We start from the raw sequence: 19121 nt of genomic DNA on the forward strand, positions 1-19121 counted from the left end.
AATTCTTAAGCTTCTGTAGCCCTTGCAGAGCTAAACTGTTAAGCTGGGATAGATACTCCATAATCTGACTTAAAAGGGAATTGCTTGCTGTGATTTCGGAGGAATCCATTATAGCTAGTTTGAATATTTAACAGTACTGCAGATTGTGTGTAGCCTATTAGCAGAATTGTTAGTATTATATAGTACTAAACACTTGGATAATTGAGAAAGAATATTTAATGTTCTTGTTCTTTGATTCTTGCTATTATATGTTGTTTCTTATACTTCGACTATTTTATTTATCTGTGGTAGCTACTGCTTCTTTTTCTCAAAATGCTTTGTCATAACTTTTTCACTTTCATTAGTTTTATTTTCATTTTGCTTTAAACTGCTTGTGCTTATCTGACCTTTTCTCGTCATGTTTTCTCTTGGGCCGAGGGTTTTTCAAAAGCAGTCTTCCTATCTTCCAAGATAGAGGTAAGGTCTGCGTACACTTTACCTTCCCCAGACCCACATTGTGGGATTTCACTGGGTATGTTGTTGTTGTAATATTTAATGTTCTTGAGTCTTGAGTGTCCATTTCGCTTCCCCTGTTGTCGATTGGAAATTAATTGAATATTGAAGGCATAAATGATGTGTGAATTAAAGCAATAAATTGCACAGTATAAGTGTGGAAGGATTACTTGACAATACATGCATTCATTCATGCACTTGTAGGCAATTAACTGAACCTGAAGATAAAATTTCCTTTTAAACTAATTTTAAATTCTCGAGTGCATTCACGGTTGGAATTTGGACTTAAGTTAATTAATTATCGCTTAAATATGCACATCATTGGCGTAAAATGAAAATTCACCGCTTAATCATGATTAAGTATTAAAAAGCGTATATGCAAAACATATGTTTTACATTTATTGGCTTAGTGTAAACATTTTGTACTAATAACTTTTTGCTGAATGTATGTACGATGATTCAGTAATCATCAAATCACACATTTATTCGTTCTGGAACAACTCTTCAATTTCTTGATAGTTGCAATCGTTGAGCATAGCATTTCGAGGGGTCAGTTATCGCTTTGTTTATATGCCAATTCCTTATGTGTTTGCATGAAAGCTTTAAGAGCTGATAAATTAGATATTACGTTTATCGGGTAATTATCTAATAGTCCTACTAATTTATCTTAATGACTCAACTTCGCATGAAATATTGGTCCACAAGGATGCTGTATTTCGTAATGATGCTTTTTATCATATAAAATTATTGATTTACGACCCAAAAGAAAAATTGCACACCAAAGACTATGTACGTATGTTCACTTAGCGAAATCTCCTTATGAGAGATACCAAATTCTTAAGAAATCAAATATACATGATACACTTATGCAACTTGTCAAAATATTAGAAAAATACTTGTCAAACGAATTAGCCAAACACAAAATGTACTTTTAAAAACTACTCTAACAAAAGTATTTCTCAAAATAAATCAGTAATTGTTTACAGATTGGCCAAATAGGCATAATCTATCTATATAGAATAGGAGAGGCAAAACGATGATATGATGACAAGTGTCATCGTAAAAAAAAATCAAATCTAAAATACAAAATAAAAAAATAAAAAATAAAAACTACAATTGATAAAAGTAATGTGGAAAGAATATAGGAATCAGTTACTCTTCTAATTAGCCGAGTAATTTGATCTAATGTGGAGAAAATATAGAAATAATTTATCCTCCTAACCTGATAATCTATATCTATTTAGATATCTCTATATTATTAAAAATATTATTTAGGCTATCTAATAATTAGTTAAGTTTTTTAATTTAAATAATATTTAAATTTAGATAATCATTTTTTAAAATTAATCAAATATAATTACATATATCTACACTTTTTATTTGTTTAGAAAAAACAGGCTTTTTGATGTTTCTTATTAGAATACACGTTTTTGTTTTTTACTCTTTATGTTTCTTTTAAAAACATTATTTTATATTTAGATTTCAAATTGCAAAAATTTTAGATTCCACTTTCCTTAAATTGTCTATACAATCTCCCACAGTAGAACACACGTTTTTTTTTTGTTCTTTCAGTTTTAAAAGAAACTAATTTTAGATTCAAGAGAGATTTAAGGGAAGTGGGATATGATGACAAGTGTCATCGCCACAAAAATTCAAATTTAAAAATACAAAATATAAAATTAAAATCTACAATTGATAAAAGTAATGTGGAGAGAATATAGGAATCAGTTTCTCTTCAAATTAACCGAGTAATTTAATCTAATGTGGAGAAAATATAGGAATCATTTATCCTCCTAACCCGATAATCTACATCTATATGGTATCTATATATTATTAAAAATATTATTTAGGTTATCTAATAATTACCTAAGTTTTTGAATTTAAATAATATTTAAATTTAGATAATCATTTTATAAAATTAATCAAAAAACATTACATATTTCTACACTTTTTATTTGTTTAGAAAAAACTGTTTTTGATGTTGCTTATTACGTTTTTGTTTTTTACTCTTTATGTTTTTTTTTTAAAAACATTAGTTTAGATTTACATTTCAAATTGCAGAATTTTCGATCCCACTTTCCCTAAATTGTCTTTACAATCTCCCACAGTAAAACACACTACTTTTTATTCTTTCAATTTAAAAGAAACTAATTTTAGATTTAAGAGAGATTTAAGGGAAGTTAATTAAGAGCGATTGTAGGGGAAGTTACGAAGCAGATGGAGCGATAAATACCTATATCACTACTTTTATCCACCAACCATAGCGCTCTATTGGCTTTTACTTTTCATAATGTAGCTCAATCTACGTCATTTCTTTTATTTATTTATTTCAATATTTTTATCTGCCACTTATCTTTAAAAAAAAAAAAAGGATAATTTCAGAGACCTCCCTCCACGTTTAGCTCTATCACATTCACCTCCCTTGTGGTTTACAATATTACGCATACCTCCCTTATTTTGATTTTCTTGTAACCATACTTTAAACCTATTTAAAATAAATATAAATGAATTACGATTTGACAAATTCGCCCTTCGTAATATTAATTTGATTTTCTATTGTTTTCTCACTCTGTGTGACCTGTTTTAATAAAGTGAGAGATCCCACTAAGGTCCATGGTTTTGTTAAGGGCCCCTTTTTCTTTCTCTTTTTCAAAAGAAAATTAAAGTGTACTAGTACGCTCTCTTCTCTCTCCTCCCATGCAAACCCTAGCTTGAAACCCTAACAGTGCTATGGCCACTCCGGCCACTGGCCAGCCGCCGCATCTGGTGGTTGGTCAGTCTTTGTCTCCTCAAGATTTCCCTCCCCTCTTCTCTCTCTTCATCTAGCAATGCTCAACAGTTACAAAAAGTAATCCCTACGTCCACAACACAGAATTATCGTCAAACCCTAATGCATGAAAACTGGTAAAGATCCCATGCAAACGTGTGAATCCATTCCTACGAAGATGGTTGAGATTATAGATGGTAAACACGTCGTAAGATGGTCCTCGTCTGAAGTACTACGAATGGAAAGGATTGAAAACCTACAATATGCTATTGTTGGTAAGTTTTCGTATGAATGGCCTGAACTAGAAGAGTTGCGATCTATTATACCTCATCAGTGTGGAGTAAAGGGTAACGTTCGTGTAGGCTTTTTGAGAGATAGACATGTCTTGATAAGATGTGATCTGAGGGAAGATTTTATTAATCTACCATCAAAAAACTTCTTTTGGTTGAAGGCAAAAGATGGTCATTCTTACCAAATGAGGCTATTAATATATGATTCTAAATTCACTGTGGAAAAGGAAACTTCAATTGTTATGGCTTGGATTTCATTTCCAACCCTTCTTCCTACCTTTTTTGTCAAGGAATCCTTGTTTACATTGGCTTCTGCTGTGGGTAAGCCAATCCAGCTAGATGTTGCTACTATCAATAAGACCAGGCCAAACTGTGCAAGAGTGAAAGTGCAGGTTGATCTGCTTGCAGATTTGCCTAAGTCTGTGTGGATGGAGATTGAAGATGATGTTACAAAGGATATCAGATCGATTAAAGTTAATATTCAATATGATTACTTACCAAAGTATTGCACAAAGTGTTCTTTACAAAGTCATTCCAATGATGAATGTTGGGTGCTACATCCAGAACTGTTGGAAAATGAGGTGACAGATAATGGGGTAGGGTCTCAGAACAAAGGAAAGGCTGCAGTTGTAGTAGATGAGCCTGGAACAAGTAAACAAGGTCAAATCCAACAAGGAAGATATAGAAGAAATAGGGGGTGGAAAAAACCAGTGCAACAATATTTACCAAAGGTATTATCCAGTGGTATTGTGGTAACTTATCCTGGAAACAAAGGGCAGTACAAGAACAAAGTGAATCCAACTGGGAGGGATGATGGAAACAAAGAAGTTATGGTATCAAACAAATTTGAGGTATTGAACCAAGGAGTAGAGGATATTGATGTTAGTAGGCTCAGTAATAGTCAAGATGAGCATGTCACTGAAGAAGATATAGATGACAAGAAGGAGCATAGTAAGGTGCATGCTGGAGTGGATGCTGCAAACTTGGTTACAAATGGAACCAAGTCTTTGCAGCAGCCTAATGATGATCCTGTTCAAAAAGAGATTAATAGTCCACAGCTGGATGGTAAAGCAGACTCTCTGGAGGTTAAAGAGGTTTATGGTTCAAAGAAGTCTCATAACTGTCAAGAACATGAGAATACTGAATTATCTGCAGATGATCAAAAGTCTGAAATGGTGCAGAGAAGAGGTGATGAAGATGATCAACAACTTGGAGTTGAAAATAGTGGTAGTAGGGATGCAGATGCAGATGCTCATCAAAGACTTGATAGTAACAGGATTCATTATGGAAATGAGGCCTCTGAAATTTCTTTGGAAAATCAGATGTCTGAATGTGCCCAAGCATGTGATCTGTATTTGAATGATGGTTTTGTTGAGAAGATGCAAGATATGAATATTTCCATGGATCAGGAGGAGTCTATTCAAGCATTAATTCTGAAGGATATTTCTGATGAGGAGGTACATAGCTCTAACTGTAACTTGCAGTTGGTTGGCTATTATCCTGAGAAAATTGCTAATGCTGAACAAAGGAATTTAGCCTTGGCCATTATTCCTGATATTAGAGATATGCAGCCTCTGAATGTTGCTGTAAGGGTATCACCTAACAAAGTTTTACATGATGTAGTCTCTCACAAGTTACAGGAGGAACATGATAAGTTGAATTTGATCACCAATAAGAAGGAAGATGCTGATGGTGATGCTATTGATATGAAACTACAGCAGATGTGTGTAGAGGAAGGATTATCTCCAAAATCACAAAGCAAAGGTCCAAAGAAAGGAAGAAAGCAAAACTCAGAGGTTCCACAAACTGTGAGGTATTCAACAAGGAGTAACCTTAAGAAATCTGTTAAATGATTGTTAAAACTTTATTCTGGAACATAAGATCAGTGAAGTCCCAACAAGCATTTCATAGAGTTCAAATGTTAAATAAGCATCACAAGTTCTTTTTGGTAGCTCTGATGGAACCTTTTCAGCATCAGAGGCAAATTCAGAAATATAGAAGGAAACTTGGAATGCCTTATGCTAATTCCAACTGTAATGGAAAAATCTGGTTATTTGTACAACACAATGTTGATGTTGAGGTTCTATTGGATACTGAGCAGTTTATTATTGTAAAGTTGCAGTTTCAAGATTTCAATAAAGAAATGGTGGTTACAATGGTGTATGTTAAATGTTCAGAAGTGGAGAGAATGCAGTTGTGGGACAATTTATACCTCTTGGCCAGTAATATGACAGCTCATTGGCTGGTTGGTGGAGATTTCAATGTTATACTGAATGAAGAAGAAAAAATAGGAGGTTTACCAGTTTTGCCACAAGAATATGAAGATTTTGCCTTTTGTCTGAATTCCTGTGAGTTGCATGAGATGCCTTTCAAAGGGAGTCCTTTCACCTGTTGGAATGGTAGGGCTGATAATGATTGCATCTTTAAGAGATTGGACAGGATTGTACATAATGATACATTTCAAAATTGGTTTGGACACTTAGAAGTGGAACATTTGTCAAGGACTGGTTCTGATCATGCACCATTACTTGTATTATGTGGAGATCAAGTGGAAAATTTTATCAAACCATTCAGATTTCTCAAATTCTGGGCTGAATATTCCAACTTTTCTTGATTTTGTTAAGCAGCAATGGGAAACAGCCTTAACTGATGATGTATTTCTGTCATTTAAGCTCAAGATGAAGAAACTGAAAACTGCTTTAAGTACATGGAGTAAGAATACTTTTGGGGACATTTTTAAACAACTTGTTATCAGAGAGGAAATAGTTAAGATTAAAGAGCAGTTGTTTGAGGAAAATCCATCAAAAGAAAATAGAATGGTTATGCAAAGGGCACAAGCAGAACTTAAGCTGTGTGAATGAGGAGGAATTCTGGAGGCAAAAAGCCAGGATGGATTGTTTTTCTGAAGGTGATAAGAATACAAGATATTTCCATAGTCTGGTAAAAGGAAGAAGAAAAAGAATTCAGATTAGGAGGATTAAAGATGATGCTGGTAATTGGATTGAGGATGTTGATAGTGTTGCTGCTCAAGCTGTCAACTTTTTCCATAAGCAATTTACTCATGAGGGGGTTAGTGAAGATTCTCCAATTTTTAATCATATTCAAGAGCTGATCAGAGAGGAGGATAATATACTACTTGCTGAACAACCTACTATGGAGGAAGTACAGAAGGCTGTATTTGAATTAAATGGGGACAGTGCCTGTGGCCCTGATGGATTTTCTGGTATATTTTATCAGAAGTGTTGGGAGGTGATAAAGGCTGATGTATATAGTGTTGTTAAAGCTTTCTTTGAAGGACAAACTCTTCCCAAGTCCATCACTCACACTAATCTGGTTTTGCTACCAAAGAAGAATGTTGTTGAGGCATTTTCTGATATGAGACCTATAAGTCTTAGCAACTTTATCAATAAGGTCATATCAAGAGTAGTTCATGACAGACTAGACAAGCTACTTACAAAGGTGATCTCTCCAAATCAATCTGGTTTTGTTAAGGGCAGGAATATAATTGAGAATGTGTTGTTGACACAAGAAATTGTAACTGATATAAGGAAGAGAGGAAAACCAGCAAATGTTGTGATCAAGTTGGATATGGCAAAAGCATATGGTAGGGTCTCATGGTTGTACCTCTGTAAAGTGATGGGAAAGATGGGATTTTCTCCATTTTTCATTGACCTTATATGGAGGCTGTTGGCAAATAATTGGTATTCTGTTCTCCTAAATGGCCAGGCACATGGTTTCTTCCATTCTACAAGGAGTGCCAAGCAAGGGGATCCACTTTCTCCTGCTCTTTTCATTATTGCTGCAAAAGTTCTTTCAAGGGCACTAAATTCTTTGTTTGATCAACCTGGTTTTGTTGGATATGGGATGCCAAAGTGGAGTGCTGATTTGAATCACCTGGCATATACAGATGATACAATCATTTTTTCTTCAGCAGATAACCAATCTTTACAGATGATCATGGATACTCTTCAGGAATATGAGAAAGTATCTGGACAGCTGATAAACAAGAGCAAAAGTTCTTTTTATATGTTCAGCAAAGTATCACATCAGTTAAGTCAGCAGGTTGCAACAGTTACAGGATTTGTGAGAGGAAAATTTCCTTTTACATATCTTGGAGTACCAATTACTCATGCCAGAAAAAGGAAAATGGATTATACTGAATTATTGAAGAAAGTCAAAGACAGGTTACAAACTTGGAAAGGCAAGTTACTGTCTTATGGAGGAAAATAAGCGTTGATTACAAGTGTCCTTCAAAGTATTCCAGTTCATGTTTTATCTGCTATAAGGCCTCCTAAATGTGTTATACAGGAACTACACAGGATCTTTGCCAGGTTCTTTTGGAATAATAAGGAGGAAGGCAGATGCAGACACTGGGCAGCTTGGCTTAACATGTGCATTCCCAAACATGAAGGAGGTTTGGGTTTCAGGTCTATCTATGGCACATCCAAAGCTTTATGTGCTAAACTATGGTGGAAGTTTAGAACCACTAGTTCTCTCTGGGCTAATTTCATGTGGAATAAATACTGCAAAAAACAATTCCTCAGGTGGTTCAATGGAAGAGAGGGTCACAAGTCTGGAAGATGATGTTGGACGCAAGGGAAAGTATAGAACAGGAAATCTGGTGGGAGCCAAAGATTGGAAGTTCAAACATTTGGTTTGAAAATCGGACTAAGCTAGGTGCTCTTAGTTATGTGGTTCCCCAGTCCTGGCAAATCAATGAGCATGCTGAAGATGTTTCTGAACTTATGACAGATGGAGGATGGCATGTCAACAAACTCATGCAGCTGTTTCCTGAAGATATTGTGCAGCATATAATACAGGAAATTGACATTAAATATGCATCAAATGAATGGGATAGACCTTGGTGGATGATGACAAGTACAGGAAAGTTTACAGTAAGTAGTGCATGGCAATTACTGAGACAAAAAGCTAATGTAACAGTGCCATTTCATAATATGTGGATCAAAGGCGTGCCTTTTAAAATTTCATTCTTCATGTGGAGATTGTGGAAGTTTAAAGTCCCAATTGATGAAGTGGTGGCAAGTATTGGCATTCCATTAGTTTCAAAGTGTTGCTGCTGTCATAATGCTCAGATGGAGACTATAAACCATCTGTTTCTGTGTGGATATTTGGCTACAAAGGTATGGAGATACTTCAATATGGGGGATGGATTGAACATGAATTGTGTTCAGGTCAAACATACTATAAGAAGTTGGTGGGAAGCAAAATGAAAACAATATACAAAGCAGTGCCTGCTTTTATTGTGTGGCAAATATGGAAGTGAAGAAACAATAGGCTTCATGGTGGTATTATGAATCTGAATAGAGTGCTATATGACATAAATATGAACATTCATATGTTATGTAAAGTTCAGTTGCTGGGCTGAATATTCCAACTATATGGCATCAGATTGTTCAGTTCTTTGAAGGATATAAGCCTACTGTTATATGCAAAATTATTACATGGAGGAGACTTGCATCTGGAGTTTACAAGTGTAATACTGATGGAGCTGCTAAAGGAAATCCAGGTCCAAGTTCTGCTGCTTTTTGTATAAGAAATGAAGAGGGAGATTTGGTGTATGCAGCTTCTAAAACTTTGACAGATGGAACAAATATTGTGGCTAAGGCTGAAGCTATTAGAATGGGACTGAGGCACTGTGTAGAAATGCAGCTTCTTCCATTGATCATAGAGACTGATTCCATGACCATGAAGATGATTTTAAATGCTGAATGGAAGGTCCCTTGGAGCATATCAATGTTGGTGGATGATATAAGGAGGATGATGGATGATCAAAGAGTATCTGTGGAGCATATACATGGAGAAGGAAATGGGCTTGCAGATTTTTTAGCTAACTTGATTTTTGTTTTTGCAGGTTCAGTTCAGTTTCATAACTTTCAGGAATTGCCCAGTCAAGCTAAGAGGATTCTGAATATGGAGAAGAGAGGAATTCCCAACTTGAGAATAAGAACCCTTCAAGACAAAGCACCAGATTGACATCAGAACTGCAACTATTACTGAGTACAGTTTGCCAACTGGTTGTGAGTATTTGCAGCATTTGTATTAGGGTGGTATCAGTGTTCTTAGCATGCTTATTCCTTAGTATAAATGGTGTGATGCTCATAATATAAGTAGCAGACTGTACTAATTATGGATCAAGTACCATAGAGACCTAGTTTCATGCAAAGGTTTATGCTATGGACAATTTGAACATTGAAAGGAAAGTACAGATTTTGAAAGATCACCGGGCTAATAAGCAAGATATGTAGAAAAATCATATTCAAATGCTGTATGAACTAGCATGGACAGATACAAAAAATATATTCAGATGACATTCCTTGATATGGATGCTACACATGTCCAAGCTAGGATTCATGCTTTTTTCACAATGGTACAAAGTTGAGAGTGGTTTTTTGCTCCATACAGATTCTGTTTTGCACAGAAGATCACAACTATATTTAAGTGGCCTGAAGAATGATTCAACTGATTTGAAACATGCCACCTGTGAGACTTTGAAGGTGTGATAGATGTTATCAAGTCAAGGCCCTTGGATTAATAGTTGTTAATAGTCTGTTTTAAAACCAAAATCTGTATTTCCATTTTCCACATGTTCATTTTCCTTTCTGTTGCTGTTTTATTTATTTGATCAATCACTTTTGGATTGATATGCACATATTTTCTTTATCAATAAATTTTCACCTTTCTGGTGGCTTTGCTTAAAAAAAATAAAAAATTAAAGTGTACTATAATCTGAATCATATGGTATGCTCTTTTTTTTTGATTTGTGGGTTTCATTTCTTTTGTAATATGTTTAAAAAAAATAACACTTTTTATATTTGGCAACTTTTAAATTTCTTTTTTTTGGTGGAAGATAACTTTTAAATTTCAATGTTTTACAAGACATATTTAAGAGTACGTAATTCAAATGACATTTTGATATATAATACATATTTTAGTTTAAGATCACAAGCTCTCTACTTTCTTAAATTTCGTACTCAATCAAACTAAAATACATGAACTGAAACAAAGGGAGCTAGCAATATTAAGTTTTGTGTTATATGTATTGACGAAAGTTAAACCTTTTAAGATATTTTTCTTTAAAGTATGAATATGAAATAACTAAGGTTATTCATTATCTCGACATTCAAATGTATTTAAATGATGTTTATAAAAGGTTTATAAATGTAAATGTAAATTAAAATAATTATAAGTATTCTATCCTTAGAGATCATCGAAAAAATCTTAATATAAATGATGTTAACAGGTTATTTGTTTATGATGCACACACTAAGAGTTAGTAGTTGTTATACTTGTGGTGATGATGATGGTTAAATGATAGTTATAAGGTGGTTATAAGGTGGTTATTGGTGTTAATAATTGTGTCATGAGATAATTATTGGTGGTGATCGGAGGAAACGATTGTGCATAATAATAGATAAAGTGGATTACTAATTTTATAAAATCCTTAAATGAACAACATATGTTTGGGAAAAAAATATCTTAATAATTTTAACTAATCTAGTAAATAGTTACAAAGAAATAATAACGAGCTGGGATATGAACTATTCAAATTCGAAGTTCATAAATTGTGTGTTGGTGGGGGCGGGGGGTGGGAAGGGCTGATTTAGAGGCTGCTGAGGGTGTTCACCCGAACACCCTAAGCAAAATATTACAGTGTATATATAGGGTAGAGGTCAGCTCAAGCGGTTTAGGGTGTTCAAAATTGTCTCAACGTCCTAGGTTCTATTCCCATCAACAAGATTATTTTTTATATTTAAATTTTGTTATTTTTTTCGAACCCCCTGAATGAAAATCCTGAATCCGCCACTGGGTGGGGGACCTAAGACAACTCTTTCCTACTACGTAATCTTTTGTTGATTGACCTAGTTGAGTTTTGATTTAAAGTTAGATCCAGTGTTCATAAACAATCTTTTCTAGGGTTTGATATTCTTTCTCATGACCAGTTAGTGCAATTTCTATGTGGTCCATCTTTCACCTAAAACTGATGGAACAACCTTAACTATTGGTTAAAAAGACATCTTTAAGATTCGACTTGTGGAAGATTCGGATTCAAACAACAAATACGCGAAATTAAAGAAAGAGTAGAAATCAAAGATGAGAAGTGAAGAAAAGGAGATGAGAATAGAAGCAAGACCTAATTAGTAAAGAAATTATAGGAAAATTTAGGTATATGAAACTTAAACCCTCCTTATCAGTTCCTCTTAACGAACCTATACTATTTGAATTCAATTAATAGTCAATCAAATGAATCCACAAATCAACAACTCTCGTATGAAATCAATGAAAAAAAAAGGTTCAATAGACAACAATGAAATCCATCATAATCAACTATCTCTAAACACTAATCACTAGATTAGTACTATACTAATTCTACCAAACAAACTATCACTCATTTAGAGTATTCATCTCAACATCAAAACTAAGTATGAAATGACCAAGTATGGTATTTATATTAAATAAGCTAAAGAAGACTAGGCTGGTTATTACAATAATACCTTTAATGAAATAAGGGCCATGTTTGGCAGTCTTCTTTAGGGATGATGGCTTGACTTTAAAAAATAACCGCTATGCGTAAATAACCACCATCGTCTCCGTCCATCTCATCTTTACTCCACGCGACCAATAAATCATCCGCACGTCATATATATGCTCTCCTATTAAGCTACTCAAAGTCTCCAAAGCCTCTATTTGCATCACCATGGTGTGGATGTAACACCCCGTAAACTTGAACTAGGTGTGAATATTTAAAATCTAGTGTTAAGATTATATTTTATCTATATGAATTCATTCTTGATGAATTCGGGAAAAGGATGGTCGTTTTGAAGTCAAACCAACAATCGAAGTTCATAAGGGCTCTTAAAATCGCCTAAGTTTTGGTAGGCCTGGATTCTGGGAGATATTCATGAAAATGTGTTGAGAATTTGGAAATACTTCCTTGATAAAAGTTGTAGATCTTTGCAATAGCTTTCCAACGGTAGGTCGCCCAGTCCGAGCAACATTTTGTACAAACAGTTATGCCCGTTTTACTAAACAGTGTTCTGTCAGTTTGAAGTTAAAACATACGGACCGTAAAAATTATACGGGCCGTATATTCCAGCCGTATAATTGGTCCAGAATGTCCAAATCACTGGAATGATTATACGGTAGGATATACGGTCCGTACAAATTGTACGGGACGTAAAATTGGGCGTAAAATGGGTCTGAAAATAAGTTTAAAACTTCATTTAACACTTTCCACTTCATTTCCTTCACACCTCATTCACGAAAACTCACCCCAAATTTAGAGAGAACAAGTCCTAAACTTCAAGAACTTCCAAGGTAAGTTTTTATCATAATTTTAGATTGAATCCAAGTCTCTAATCCCTTTCTAACTTGAGTAAACCCTTCTAATCCATAGAGTTGTGATTGGAACATTTTTGTTGGATGTGGAAACCCTAGAACCCGAATTCAAGAGGATTGGACTTTAAAGGTAATGCTTCTACTCCCTAATCATTTATAGTTGTGAATTGGTGAATTCTTGGTAGAATAGTAAATGGGTTTGATAAAGAGAATTATATGAACTAAGCTAGGGTTTTTGGATTGTTGACTTGGGATTTTTGTACTCATATGGGTGATGAAGAATGATGTTAATTACATCTAATTGAGATTGTAGAATCATCTAGAAGTAATAGAATGGAGATTGGGTGAAGAAAACACCATTAATGAAGGTTGTGGAGCTTCATGCCCACCAAGTGTTTGATAAAATGCTTAGATAAACAAAGCATGGATATTGTTGCTAATATAGAGTCCCTATGACCTGTATTGCTATAGATTAAAGTTGAAGGAATTGAAAGACATTGTGATATGCTCAAAAGCACGAAGTTGAGGTATGTCTCTTTTGAACATACTCTTTCGATCGATTTTTACAAACTCTTTGATTTTGATTCGTATGTCTCTCTTTTAATAACTTATTTTGGATGAAAATCACTCTTTTTGAAACTATTGTTGGAAGTATAAATTTTATTCAAACTTCTTAAATGAATGGGAGGAAAAGTAATCTTTTTATGTTCTTGAATCCTAATTCATGTCTAAATGATGGTTAAGGGTTGGTAATGATATTTTCATTAATGAATTGGGACATGGAAATATTTTGTAAAGAAGTTATACGTTTTCAAAACTTTGATTGAAATGACTTATTTTTCGATATGGCATAATGAACTTAATGTTATTGATGGTGTGACTACTTTGAGATAAATTGTGAATCGACTTCTATGCCATGGACCTTGTTGTTGTGTTTGCCTTGCTATTCGGGAGGAAGAGTAGCCATTATGGATCCTAGTGTATTAATTGCCTTGCCATTCGAGAGGAAGAGTGACCACTTCTGGGTTCGCTACCTGGGGTGTATTAATGGCCTTGCTATTCGGGAGGAAGAGTAGCCACCGTGAATCCATATTTCGGTGTATTGCGCAGTGTTTAGGGAACCTCTAGGGGTTATCCCTTCGAATGTGATTGGTTCTTGGGCCTGTATTGGCATGTGTGGTATTCTCATTCTCTTATGGAATTGTATGTTGACAAGAGGCTTTATGAATGGGGTTTTGATACTTATTATTGAGATACATAAAATGGATAATTGTTCTTAAGTCAGTTCCATCTGATTGGAAATACTAATTTCTTTATGTATTATGTACTCTATTTTCATATTACATGTTGTCCCCAAGGCACTCACTGAGTACGAAGTACTCAGGCATACCATTGTTGTTTTTTATGGTATGTTAGGTAACAGAGAAGAGCAGGTTCTTGATACTTCAGGCGCTTAGGAAGGACTTGTTGTTGCTGCTGATTGGGTGAGCCCACACATTCATTCGTGGGACACCCTATTATCTTGTTCAATTGTTATTAGTTTTTGGGCTGCGCCCCGATGAGTCAAACCGTTACCTCTTTATCCTAGAAGCTCCATAGTATACATTATTGTGGGTAGTTGTTGAGTTTTGTTTAACTCTTGGGCGTTTGTCACGTTGTGAGTAACTCTTATAATATCAAAGACTTCCGCTGTCTTAGTTCATATATGCATGAATTATTACATTTAAATTTATAAACTGTTGGAGGCGAATGTTGAACCGGCGGGTTCAAGTGTTATTCTGCATCGTTTAGGTTCTTCCGATGTTGTTCATGACTTCGGATGCCGGTCACGTCTAGGGTGGGTTTTGGGGCGTGACAAGTTTGGTATCAGAGCAGGGTTTAAATACGTCCTAGGATTATTGCTGGTGTCTATGGAGCTGTGTCTAGTGGAGTTTTCCTTGTGCAGCCTGATCACCTGCATGATTGAGAAACTCCCAGGACATTTATAGGTGTTTCCTATTCTTCTTGACTCTAGATTGTGTTGTAGAGCTTAAAGTCTTTTTTTAGGATCGTTCTAATTCGCTCGTTAATTCGTGCCTTGCAGAAATGCCTTTGACGCGATCCAAAAATGGTAAACGAGGACGTCCCGCGAAAGTTAAGCGAAATCAGGGGGGCGCGAATGCTGGTAATGGAAATGATGCTAGAAATCAAGCACCACCTCCAGCACCGCCTGCTCCTGCTGTCCCTGTTGCGGGTGTACCCGATCTTGGTACTATGCAAACGGCTATTCAAATGTTGACTGTATTGGTTGCTGCTCAGCAACAGCGTGGAGGTATGGGACCTCATGTTGGAGGCAGATTTAAGCAGTTCCTAGACTTAAAGCCACCAGAGTTCTTGGGTCACGAGAGGTGGACGACCCCCAACACTTCTTAGATGAGACCTTTAAGGCATTGAGGGCAATGGATGCCCAGGATTCAGAAGCTGTGAGGCTTGCTTCATATCAGTTGAAGGATGTTGCTCACGTATGGTTTGAGATGTGGGAATCTGAGAGAGGCGACACTGCTTTAGCTCCGACGTGGGCTGAATTTGAGGAGGCGTTCATGGAAAGGTTCTTGTCTGATGAGGAAAGAATTGCTATGGCTACGAAATTTGAAAAGCTGGAGCAGGGTAACAAGTCAGTTCGTGAGTATAGTTTGGAGTTCACTCGTCTGTCAAAGTATTCCTTTTACATGATTTCGACTGAAAGGCATAAGTTGACTCGTTTTGTGAAAGGCTTGGTACCACGTATCAAGTCTGCATGTGCTGCTGTTGCTATGTCTCCTACTTGCACCTTCTCATCTCTGGTTGGGTTTGCTGAACAACAAGAAAGTTGGAAAAATAAAGAGAGGGTGGATCGAGATCAGCACAAGAAGGCCCGATCAGCGGGTGGTTTTAGTAGTAATAATTATAAGGGAGGGCAGAGTAAAGGGTATTCTGCACCTGCTCATTCTGGCACTCATTCCCATGTTAGCGTGCCTTCTGGTAGACAAGGCCAGAAAAATAATAACAATACTAGTAGGTTTTTGCAGGGAAGTGGTCGTCCACCAGTGTGGGAGAGTCGTGTCTGTCATCACTGTGGTCATTCGGGGCATATTAAGAAGTATTGCAGAAAGTGGATACGTGAAATGGCTGCTATGAATAATCAAAAGAATGATTCGCCTGCTTCAGCATCTGCTAAAAATCCGTCTGCTGGTAATGCTACCAATAATTATCAGAATGCTCGTAATAATGGCAAGGGAAAGGAAGTTGCTAATACTTCTGGTGGAGGGACAGCTCGACTTTATGGGATAACTCGTAGGGAGACAGCTGAGTCTTCTGACGCGGTGGTTACAGGAATTCTTACCATCTGTACTCATGATGCTTACTCATTGATTGATCCGGGTTCAAATTTATCCTATGTGACTCCTTATTTTGCTCTTGATATGGGTATGAAACCCGAATCTTTGTTGGAACCCTTTGCGGTTGATACGCCTACGGGTGTTCCTGTTATTGCTTCTAGAGTGTACAAAAATTGTGTTGTGGTGATTAAAGGCCGTGAGACCGTGGCTGATTTGTATGAACTTGAGATGGTAGATTTTGATGTAATTATGGGAATGGACTGGTTGTCTGCGTGTTATGCTAATGTGGATTGTCGCCATAAGTTAATTCGTTTTGCCTTTCCCGATGAGCCCGTTATTGTGTGGGAGGGTGAAATTGCCAAGCCAAAGGGGAGATTTATTTCCTACCTTAAGGCTCATAAGATGATTACTAAGGGGTGTATTTACCATTTGGTCGTTGTTAATGATACAAAAGCCGTAGTACCAGAATTCGCATCTGTCCCCATAGTGAGTGATTATCCCAAAGTATTTCCTGAAGACCTTCCTGGTATTCCTCCTGATAGAGTTATTGATTTTGGAATTGATGTTATTCCCGACACACAACCTATTTTTATTCCACCTTATCGTATGGCTCCAGCGGAGCTAAGGGAATTAAAGGATCAATTGAAGGACTTGTTAGATAAGGGTTTTATCCGACCAAGTTCCTCACCTTGGGGTGCTCCAGTCTTGTTTATTAAGAAGAAGGATGGTTCCCTGAGGATGTGTGTCGACTACCGTCAGCTTAATAAGGTGACCATTAAGAATAAGTATCCTTTGCCTAGGATAGATGATTTGTTTGACCAACTGCAAGGTGCTAAGTTCTTTTCGAAAATTGACCTGAGGTCTGGATATCATCAATTGAAGATAAAGGGGGAGGATATCCCAAAAACTGCTTTCCGTACTCGTTATGGGCACTTTGAGTTTCTAGTCATGTCCTTTGGGTTGACTAATGCGCCTGCCGCATTCATGGATTTAATGAACCGTGTGTTTAAGCCGTATCTAGACCGCTTCATTATTGTGTTTATTGATGACATTTTGGTGTACTCTAAGAATCGTGAGGATCATGCTAATCATTTGAGGATAACTTTGACAACACTTGAGGAGAATGAGCTTTATGCAAAATTCTCTAAGTGTGAATTCTGGCTTGATTCTGTGGCTTTCTTGGGCCATGTGGTGACTGGTGACGGCATTAAAGTAGACCCTCAGAAAATTGCAGCAGTGAAGGATTGGCCTAGACCCACTAGTGCGACCGAAATTCGTAGTTTCTTAGGTTTGGCCGGTTATTACCGAAAGTTTGTGGAAGGTTTTTCATCAATAGCCTCTCCACTAACTAAATTGACACAGAAGAGTGCAAAGTTTCAGTGGTCTGAATCTTGTGAAAAGAGTTTCCAAGAGCTTAAGGCAAAATTGACTTCGGCTCCTATTTTGACTTTACCTTCTGGGTCTGGTGGATATGTGGTGTATTGTGATGCTTCTAGAATTGGTTTGGGTTGTGTATTGATGCAGAATGGTAAGGTGATTGCTTATGCTTCGCGTCAGTTGAAGAAGCATGAGAAGAACTATCCAACTCATGACTTGGAGTTGGTTGTTGTGGTATTTGCTTTAAAAATTTGGCGTCATTACCTGTATGGTGAGCATTGTGATGTTTTTACTGATCACAAGAGTCTACAATATATCTTCAAGCAGCGAGAGTTGAACCTCAGGCAGAGGAGGTGGTTGGAGTTGTTAAAAGACTACGACTTGAATATTCTGTATCATCCTGGCAAGGCTAATGTAGTTGCTGATGCTTTGAGTAGAAAATCCATGGGCACGTTGTCTTATTTGCGTGCTCATGACATGCCCATGGGGAAAGAGATTCGAAGACTCGCCAGCCTTGGGGTTAGGCTTGATGAAACTAAAGATGGAGATTTAGTGGGAATCACTCCATCACAGTCTGATATTGTAGAAAGGATTAAATTCAAGCAATATGATGATGAACTTTTGGCAAAGCTGAGAGATGGAGTGGAAAGGGGTGAGTACACTTCATTTACAGTTGGAACTGGCGATAGTGTTCTGCGATTGCAAGGACGATTGTGTGTTCCCGAGGTTGATGGTCTTCGACAAGAACTAATGATGGAAGCTCATAGTTCCAAGTATTCGGTTCATCCGGGATCAACCAAGATGTATAAGGATTTGAAACAACACTATTGGTGGAAGAGCATGAAGGTTGATATTTCTAACTTTGTGGCTAAGTGTTTGAACTGTCAACAGGTGAAAGCTGAACATCAAAGGCCTGGTGGCTTGGCTCAGAACATTGAGATTCCTCAATGGAAGTGGGAGATGATAAATATGGACTTTGTTGCAGGTTTACCTCGCACAAGAGCCAAGTATGATTCAATTTGGGTGATCGTGGATAGACTCACGAAGTCTGCCCATTTTCTTCCGGTGAAGACGTCATATGCCGCTGCAGAGTACGCCAAGTTATATTTGAAGGAGATTGTTAGGTTGCATGGTGTTCCGACATCTATCATATCTGACAGAGGTACACAATTTACTGCTTATTTCTGGCAGACGTTTCAAGAAGGTTTGGGGACTAGGGTGAAACTGAGCACTGCCTTTCATCCTCAAACTGACGGGCAAGCAGAGAGGACTATTCAAACTTTGGAGGATATGTTGCGTGCTTGTGCAATCGATTTTGGAGGAAGTTGGGATGAACACCTACCTTTGGTGGAATTCGCATACAACAATAGCTATCAAGCTAGTATTCAGATGGCTCCTTATGAGGCTCTTTATGGGAGGCGTTGTCGATCCCCAATTGGTTGGTTTGAACCAACAGAAGTAGAGTTGTTGGGTCCTGATTCA

This window comes from Lycium barbarum, chromosome 5, assembly GCF_019175385.1.
Source record: "Lycium barbarum isolate Lr01 chromosome 5, ASM1917538v2, whole genome shotgun sequence".
In the NCBI taxonomy this organism is placed as follows: Eukaryota; Viridiplantae; Streptophyta; class Magnoliopsida; order Solanales; family Solanaceae; genus Lycium; species Lycium barbarum.